This window comes from Oxyura jamaicensis, chromosome 2 (genome assembly GCF_011077185.1).
Source record: "Oxyura jamaicensis isolate SHBP4307 breed ruddy duck chromosome 2, BPBGC_Ojam_1.0, whole genome shotgun sequence".
Taxonomy (NCBI): Eukaryota; Metazoa; Chordata; class Aves; order Anseriformes; family Anatidae; genus Oxyura; species Oxyura jamaicensis.
The window spans coordinates 153,755,258-153,764,659 of record NC_048894.1 but is presented as its reverse complement, the minus strand read 5'-3'; positions in this window follow the sequence as shown (position 1 = coordinate 153,764,659).

The following is a 9,402-nucleotide window of genomic DNA, read 5'->3' as shown; positions in this document are numbered from 1 at the left end:
GAAAGGATGATTAAAGTGAGAAGTGGGGTAGAAGATAAGCTGGACTTAAGGTTTGGATTGTATTAGGTTACTAAGGTCTTTTGGGATAGCACTAGGTGTTATCAATGCAGTGTATTTTCTGCCCTTCTTCAAAGGAAATTAGTAGTGTAACTGGAGAAATGGAGATAGGTGCAATACTTAAACAGCTCTTAGAGAAGTGACTAGCTGGTTGTGAGGACAGTGAAATACTGGCACCAATAGGTGTAACTAACAGTTTCTCAAAGATAAGCTTTGAGACTGATCATATTTGTATTTTCATCAATAACTTGGGATAAAATTGAAGATATGAGAATAATATTAGACTGTTGATGGAAAAGATGCATTCTCTGTGCAAAGGAATATGGGTCTATTATCAATATAGTGGGTCTTAGAAATGAGACAAATAAAAATGTGACAAATAAAAGTAATTAATATCAGAAAAATGCCCTGGTCATGTGGGACTGAAGACAGGAACTCTGGAAATGTGTCAGAGTTCATTAGCTGGAAATGACAGAGGAGGAAAACATGGTTATTTGCAGATTGACAATGAAATGCCAAGGTGAAAAAACTGTGAAGAAGGTACTAAAGGGTACATAACTCTCAGGATGTATCTGCTGAGACAGTCTAATAGAGACGGGGAATTATCTGAGAGCACTGAAATGATGCTATCCTTATGCTGAACACAAACAAACTCAATCTGGAACTTGCAGAGAGGCATTATTTGAATGTTCATGGGCATGGAGAATCGTTCTTAACTGGGGAGAGAGAAAGCTTGGTTCAGACAAGTAAAGCACTGTCTGTCTGGAGGTGAGATTGTCTTTTAGCTTAAATAGCTCTTATACCACCCAGGTGTTTATCCTCCTGGGGTATTAATAGGCAACAATGTTGGCAAGAGAGCAAACATCTATAAAGTGACCAACATTTAAGTTGGAAATTGGAAGAAAGTTACTTTCAGAGGAATGAGAGCTTTTTCCATAAGGAGATATGGGAAACAATCCATCTGATTTGTTTAATGAGAGCATGGTACATTGTAGCTCTGAATATAGGGGAGCTGGACTTGCTGGCATCAGACATCATTTTTATTCCAAGGTCATTAAAAATTGCTTCACATTGATGTTTAACTGTGGGTTATGCTTCAGTAGTGCCAACTGACATGCTGGAATGGTAGTTCTCATGAAGTCCCCTACTTACTAGTGCCCAAACCATTTACTGAATTTCTCCCTTGGCCCTTCAGAAAGGTGAATGGACATGGCTTTGCTTGTGGATTTATTGCTTATGATTATCTTTGGTGGGAGAGAAGATAAACCAGGGATTATTCAACTACGGTTTTTGCTACATGTTTTGATGGCAGGTCCCCTAATTCACGTCTTATTGCTTCTGATGTTGATGGAGATCAGTGCAAGGCCAATGGTGAAAGCCTTTGGCTTTTCTCAAGATCGGAGAACTGAGTAAAGGAGCTGCATGTCACACATGTGATCCTTTATGTGACATCAAATGTGTATGTTGCAAGGCTACTGCTTTCTTTCACCACCACTGACAACAGGCATAGGCATACACACAATAACTACAAAGGCATAGATAAAAACAGAATTAGGAATTTGAAGTTATTGCTGCATCAAGCCTCCACTAAGAGGCATAGGGGACATTCTACTATGTCTCTTACTCTGATTTAATTATCTATGGCTTTTCTGTTGCTGTTCTATCTCTGCTAAGGGAGGCAAAGTGTCCAGAAGAGAAACATCCACAGAGGAAGAATATGCTCTTTTTTTATGGGACCATGTAAATCCAAGGAAGTTATTTAATGTCAGTTACATGGCACATGAAAATGGCTTGCTGACACTACTGCCTGCAGTCAAAATGGCCTTGGTACAAGCTTTTGCTTTTTACCTCTCACAGATATTTACAATTCAAATTGATAATTTCTTTTACGTAGCTGTTACAGAGCAGGAGGTTTCAATTTTCATCTCAGATGTTCCCTAATACAGGGAAAACAAACAAACACACAGAAAAAAAAAAAAAAAAAAACACAACTATTTAATGGTGTGTGCCATTGGCTCATGTGAACTAATGTGTAACTGATTCCTTAGTCCGCATTAACTATGTTGTCCTGGGTATGCTGTGCAAGTTGTGCACTGAAACAGCAGCTTTGACTTGTTATCTCACCCCTAGTGCAGATTCTCTCTGTTCTTTTTTGTGCAATATGTCTTTTCCCAGTCTAGCTCTTGAAGCTTGGAACAGAATAGATGACAGAAAAAGGTCTATTATGGCATTTTGGGAATTATTACTGCTTGCTGTATCTTCAGCTCTTCCCTTTGGGCTGTTTTCTTTTTGCACTGTTTTTCCTTTGTTGTTTTGAAAGGTCTGATGTGTACGCACAATGTCATATCTTCTCAAGTGACTCAGGAAAGGGACTTCCACCAGCTCTCTTGGCAATGTATAAGAGCAACCGTTCTTCTCTCCAAGGAGTGACTTTCAGAAAGTTACTGGAAATATCTCTAAGGTCACCTTTTTCATCCTTTCCCACAAGAGCTTTAATGCTGCAAAATCTAGGTCTGAAATATGACAATCCAAGGCTGCCTTTCCTTTTTGCAGATTACCTTTTCTATAAATATTACTTCTCTCATCCCAGACCTATCCCCATTAGCAGCTATTACTGTCTTAATAACACTAGCATTCATTAGAAAAATGCATTTCACCTTCTATCACATTCAGATCAGAATGGATTTTTTTTCCTACCTTCAGAAAAAGAAGAGACTTTTTTTTTTTTTTTTTTTTTTTTCCAGATGTTTGCTATTCTATTCAGAGATTGTATTTCACACTGCAATTGAAAGGGATTTAATGACCCATTTATAATAATTAGAGTTGTCGTGTTTTTGTTCTTAATACATTTTGTGAATTACTAACAGCAGCACCTCCCAGCTGGCCCCAGTAATGCTTGATGGGACACTTTGCCCCACTAGGTTTTAAAAGTTTCATAAAAGGAATCATTTCAAATAATGAAAGTTAAAAGGGTGATGTGTAAGTCTCTATGGAAGAATTTGACATGCCTATTCAAATCATGTGTCATGCCATAGAATTGCTGGAATAGAGGTATAAGAATGGAAATGGTGGAGAATGTTATGTTGTGTTGCACAATTTGGTGTTTTATTTATTCTATGACCTTATTTTTGAATAACACTTTAGGCCTACCAGACCTAACACAACTGGAAAATGCAGCCTGAGGCTGCGCTTGCTAGCTAAAGAGCATGACTGTGATATACCAGAGGAATCTATAATGGTATAATAGCTTCACAGGCAGGCTAAAATGTAATTGATCATCTATTTAGATCTGGGAAATAACTATAATTGGTCACTCTGTATAGTATGAGCTGGTTAGGAAGAGAATTAATGAGTTTAAAGTTTTGCCAGTTCTCACACTACTTTACCTAAACATCTTACTGATGTCATTTACTCATTCATTTAGTCCTTTTGTTCATTCATTTCTGTTCCCAGCATCACTAAGCATTTGTTTCTTCAGGTTGAAATCTGTGTTTTGTTCTATTTCTGGCACTTTTCAACATTACAAGGGCTTGTACTTTGTGATGAATGGAATACGAAAGTGCTAATGAAAGAATAACTCTTTACCTTTAACATTCAAAGGAAAAATGATATATCAGTGAACAATATGATCGCCAAGTGGCTTTACTAGCATCTAGATCATTCCAGACCAGTTTGGTTACTTTTTTTTTTTTTTTTTTTTTTTTTTCTTTTCTTTCTTTTTCTTTTTTTTTTGGCAGAAGTAATTCAGTTTATTTTCTGCTTCCAGGTATCAGTAGAGTGATTGAATTGATGTGATGTTAAACTTCTCCAGTGATGCGAGAGAGACTGGGAATTAACATATGCATCCTAAAATGTGCCAGGATCTGGCTAAAGTGAGGATGGGCATGGATTGTGCCAAAAGGAGAACTAAGTTGTTCCAAAAGAGAGCTTGACCTCTTTGCAGAATAGATTAGATGATGTGTGTGTCCTGCTGGAGGAAGCTGGTGGATCTGGAGACCAAAGAGGCTCTTCCCATGCCTGCTTCTTGGGGTTGAAGGGAAAGAGTTATTCAGAGTCATGGAACATAAAATGTCACCAAGGGCATCTTGAATATAACTGTGGAGTTGAGGAAGTAATTGACCAGTCCAGAGAAAAAAATTGAGATAAGGGACACATCTGGGCCTGGACATCCGTCCATTACTGTGTGAACTCAGAAGAAAGGTGTGTCCCAGAAGTACTGCCAAAGTAGATGCAATAGTTTTCAAGGATTCAACACAGAGCAAAAGGAACACCAACATTTCAATATTTTGATGTTATAATAAGTGCTGAATGTGCATATTATTACAGAGGGGCACTGGATCCTTCAGATGTTGGGATGCAAAGAGTAACCGTAATACAAATGATGGCATGCACCAGTAGACTTTAGAAGAACTGGGTGTTTAAGGCAGTGTCTTACACTCTGCCACTATTAAGCAGATGAGCACAAATTGAATTTCATGCTAACTTGCTCTGGGCAATGAGCACCCAAGTTTTTAATTAAGTTTTAGTGAATTAAGGTAACTTTTTTTTTTTTTTTTTTTCACACAGTTCATAGATACAACAAAAATGTTTTGATAGAAATATTAATCTGCTCCACAGTCTGCATATATTACAGGCAAGGTTGCTGGTGTCATTAGTGATACTGGTGAAATAATTGCATGTTTGTGGTGAAACTTGGCAAAGCAAGTGGAACTAAATAGCCTGGTATAGTATAAATGTTTAAGAACACTAGAATGCAAGTATTTCAAACCAACTAGATGGGGATGGGGTGAAAAACACTGATATTTGAAAGGAGAATTAAGTTTTTTTTTTTTTTTTTTTTTTTTTTTACTGTGAGGGTGGTCAAACAATGGAGAAGGCTGCCCTCGGAGGTTGTGGAGTCTATCCTTGGAGATATTGCAAGTCAGGAAACATCTCCCAGCAACCTGCTCTAGCTGACACTGCTTTGAGCAGAGGGGTTAGACTAGATGATCCTCAGGGTTTCCTTCCACCTTCCAACTTCAATTATTCTGTGTGATTTTGTGTGAAATGGTGGCTGCAAAGAAACCCTCACTTTCTGATGTTCTGATGAACTTTTGCTCAGTGGATGAGAAGAACTAGGGCTCACTAAGAAGAAAGCTAGGTTGGTCCATTCACTATGCTGGGATGTTCCTGAGGAATGGTGTGTTTCTGACAGATGCCATGAGGAAAAGAGGTAAGTGGAGTTCCATATTCCTGTGCAAAGTGCTTGCATTGCTCTAGTCTGTCACTGCATGCACCTTTCTCAACCAGAGCAACAGGGAATTAAGAAAGTAGCAAGCTCAAAAAGGGAACAAACTTTTGAATTGATTTTCATTGTCAAAGTTGGATTACACAGATAGCACAGCTCATAAACTCCAGAACCATTCTAGAGAACCAACTCTTTTCCATTCTAGAGCACTTCTTCAAATCTACACTGGTTCAACGTTGATCAATTGTCTTCACTTGAGGAGAAAATGAATGGGTGATCAGCCCTGTTTTAATGGAGGCTGTGTTTCTCCACCCATAAACTGCTGCCCTCACCTGTCTCTCATCCCTACCAATCTTTTCCTCAGTGGAATACTGCAGCGCACAGCATGGGCTGTGGGGCTGCAGTCCAGCACACATCTTGTATACTTTGTGATATAAGAAGAGAAAAGGGTAAGAACAACACTTCCCGAAAGTAGTAAAATGGACTCAAAATATCAGGGAAGAGACAACATCATAGAACCAGAGAATGGTATGGTTTGGGCTGGAAGGGACCTTTAAAGATCATCTAGTCCAATCCCCCAAGTAAAAGATGTTTCATGCCCTCTATTTTTTGGTATCTTTTTCTGATTTATTTTCCAATTGCAAATAGACTGCTTATGTCTGACATTGTCTCTTTTATTTTGTTTTGTCTTCAGATCTCTTCATATTTTTATTGCATTACATTTAAAAAATGTCTTCTTTAGTGAATATTGATGGCTGAATATTTTCCATCTTCAGAGACAGAAATTTTAACAGGAAGCAGACACATGTCCAGAAGAGGAAAAATAAAATCTTTTCTTTTTAAAGTTTATTTTAAAATAGATGTTTAGCATGAGATTTTTTTAAATGGGAGAGGTGGGGGAAGCAAGAAATGTTCAGGATTGTGGAGGAAATACCATTCTTAGATCTCATAGATGAGAGTGCTGCATGAATAAGTGACACAAAACTGCCAAAACATGGGATTTAAGTGCTGAAATCACAAAGGAAATAAGGAATAAAATGCAGCATCTGCAGACCGACTCAGTGCCATGGAAGGAGAGACAATCCTGAATTTGGATGGGGAACCAGATTGCACAAAGAGCCTCATCTGGTCTTCTACAAACATTTGACTGTCAAAAACCAACTGAGCTGCGAGTTCTCATTTAGTTTTATTGTCACTCCTAATGAATAGGAGGAGAGAAAATGGCAAAGGAGGGAAAGAGGATAGTACAGAAAGCTTTCAAGAGAGGGGGAAATATCTGAGTGTTTGGACAGCCCTGAGGGTTTTGGAGTCAGATGAGAAAGGAGATGGAAAAAAAATAAAGTGTAGCTTGTCAATGGGCTGCAATTTTGTGGAGAAAAGTACACAAAACTTGTGCTGGTGAAGATGTGTAACTCAACTGCTTGGGAGAACAGTGCTATCTTTTCACAATATGGGAAGATTTTAGGCGGAAAAGATAGAACAATTTTCACCTTCAGAGAGCTGGATGTACAAAGAAAGGTCTAAGGAGAGTTGTGATAAATTATACTGAACTGGTCATCAATGATGACCAGACTCTTTTAAAGCTGTTATAGAAGACGTGCCCAAGGTAGGACCATGTGAAATGTGGGTCAAGGTTACCCACACTTCACCAAGACAAAGCAGAATAAAGCCTCATAGGACATTAACCAAGGGTTACGGAAGAGAAGTCACTGGTGATGGTGGGGCCTCTAAAAGACAAGAGGTATCTGAAAAGCCTTCCAGAGGCAGACTAGTAAGAAGAAAATAAACTTACTTTATGTCAACATAAGCTGACAATCAAATATACACAAAAGGAAAAAGAGACCTTAATTCTGTTGTTTTACAATAATCTTCCAAGAGACACAGTAAAACCAACACCATTTAAAGCACCAAAAATGAGAAAGAATAAAGCAAGGAGTGAATATTCATTACAGAAAGAAAAAATAAATAAAAATGTTGCACTGTTAGAGATTTGTCTAGAGATAGGATGTTGTCCTCCTGCCTCTACTTGTTACGGTTCTTGGACTGAAGTCCAAAACAAAAGCAAAAATGGAAGATTCAGCCAAGCTGCAGCTGGCAGATTATTGCACATTGCTGGCACGCTGCTGTGTGTGTGCCTCGCTTGCATTTTCTTACGGCCCTCGCCAGCAGCTACTTCAGCCTCTCCAGTAATGAAGATGTGTCTCTCTCATTTACACATATTGAAGCTGTTCCATGTTGCATAAATAATTAATTCTTCATTGGAGCAGGAACTAGGAGAAAGCGTCCTGCATCCCAGGTGAATGCCCAGACTACAGTATTATGGAGAAATTCCCCCCTTCTCTTGCTCATTAGGTCTTAATTCAGCTGCATAACACAGAACAGTGTCAACAGAAGTAAATGAAATGGCTCTGTCCCAGATACAATATAATGCACTGAGGAAGGCACCTCCAAAGAACACAAAAAGCCTGGTTTCATGCTCTCTGTCAATTCATTTTAAACCAAGCTTCAAACACTTAAGAATCTGTAGGCACATGGGTATAGAGTTTCCTTGGGCTGAGGTCTCTTATTTACTCCTGGGGACTAAATTGTTTAAATTACAGATTTACTGAGCCAGAGAAAATAAAAATGTCTGTGTGTAGGGCTGTCTTTTATCACAGAGCTGAAGTCTTTTGTTATTATAGAAGGATTTCCAAGAAAGAGAGAGAGAAAATATAATGCATGGAGACTTTCCTCTCCCCTGCCTCCAGGGATAGCAGCAACTTCTGTCTATTGACTCTTTTTTGCAACTGAATATTGCAGGTTGAAAAGATAAGCAAAATAACAGGACATGAGTGACTCAGAGTGACACTGCCTTAACTATGGGTATTTCACGTGCCTGGTGTATCTGGTAGTGTCTTCGTACACTACTGAAAGGACTATGCAACTTCTTTGTGAAAGTTTACCAATGGGTAGAAGAAATCTGATAATTTCCACATGGAGACTAGTTAGTGAAATATAGTTGTGTTAAATGGGTATCAACATGCATTTCTTTGTGAGAAAAATCAGGCACGAACCTGATAATATCACTGTTTCTTTGAAAACCAGCTCTTTGGGAACACGAACCACTAAGATCTTTACAGAGTATATCTATTGGAGATAGCAGCTGCAGTGATAGCAGCTGCATCATCTCCTTCTCCAGCCTCTGTCAGGGACTTCCTTGCTACAAATACTGATTAAAGGGACATGTTTGTCCATATAGAAAGGCTCCCACAATATTATCTGTGCAGTGCAGAGATGAAAGCAGAGGAAGGTCATCAGGAGGAGAAGCACAAGGAATAGGTTCGGTGGCAGGACTCCAAGTTCACCTGTACCTGGTCACACTGAGCAATTTGTCATGCCAAGAACAGGAAGAATGGAAAATATTGGGCATAGACCCTTTGTACCTCAAGGTCTGCCAGATTCCTGTGCCTCTCCCTTCTGTTTTTGCATTGGTGAAACTGAGAAATACCAAATTGTTGTGGTCAAGTCAGATTACAGGTATTGCAGGCTTTGAGGAATCTGACTCAGAGCAATGTCTGCATTTCCTGTCAAAGCCACTGACCACAATTGTATTGGAATTTGGATCCCTCTGATGACTGGGCTGGTGTAGAAGATTGGTACTTCCAAGAAGTCACCTTTATCTTTGAAATATACTTGGTGTTCTGAATACATCCTACACCTTTGTTTTCTGTTTCTCCTAATGATTCACCTTACCATGCTTTCATTAACCTTCCATTGTGTTATTCATTTAGGGCTGCTCCACAGGGTGTAGATTTTTATTTTTATTTTGGCACAATGATAAAAATTGGATTTGATGGTGAAGACAGTCATGCAAGTCTCTAGCGGTAGCTACCGCTAGAGACTTGTAGATTGTGGTACAGAGGAATTGAAAGCACACACACATTTTAAGATAAAAGGAGCCTTTTTCTTCAGAAATATAAAAATATATATACATATATATATATATATAGTAAAACCCAGGGATTTATGCATCTGAAACCTGCTGTTGACATTGAACATGTGCTATCCAACAAAACAAACCCTTTAAGCCCATTACATGGGAAATTACAAAAATCAGATGGTTAGGTGGTGCCATAGAG